This window comes from Penaeus monodon, chromosome 24, assembly GCF_015228065.2.
Source record: "Penaeus monodon isolate SGIC_2016 chromosome 24, NSTDA_Pmon_1, whole genome shotgun sequence".
Classification (NCBI taxonomy): Eukaryota; Metazoa; Arthropoda; class Malacostraca; order Decapoda; family Penaeidae; genus Penaeus; species Penaeus monodon.
In genome coordinates this window covers 37,017,263-37,017,568 of record NC_051409.1, presented here as the reverse complement: position 1 = coordinate 37,017,568, position 306 = coordinate 37,017,263, and positions in this window count along the sequence as shown.

The window sequence follows — 306 nt, the reverse complement described above, 5'->3', positions numbered from 1 at the left end:
TGATGAGGATGTACGGTCGAGCATTCACGTTCTTTCCCTGGTGAGATCTTTTGGTTGACATATGTTGACGTATATCGTGTGAGAACACACAATGTAATTACGCATAAGAATCAGAGCATATAGATATTTATGTTACTTCTCATAAGTAGGACAATTTCTGAAATATCGTTAAGTAACTTTTTTTCACAGTAAACTGGAAATATCTTTTAAGGTTGATGTGTATTAGAATATCTACATACGTCTATGATTCACAAATTTGTTGTCAATAAAGAATGGAAATGAAATATGTTCTTTGATTTTTTCTCT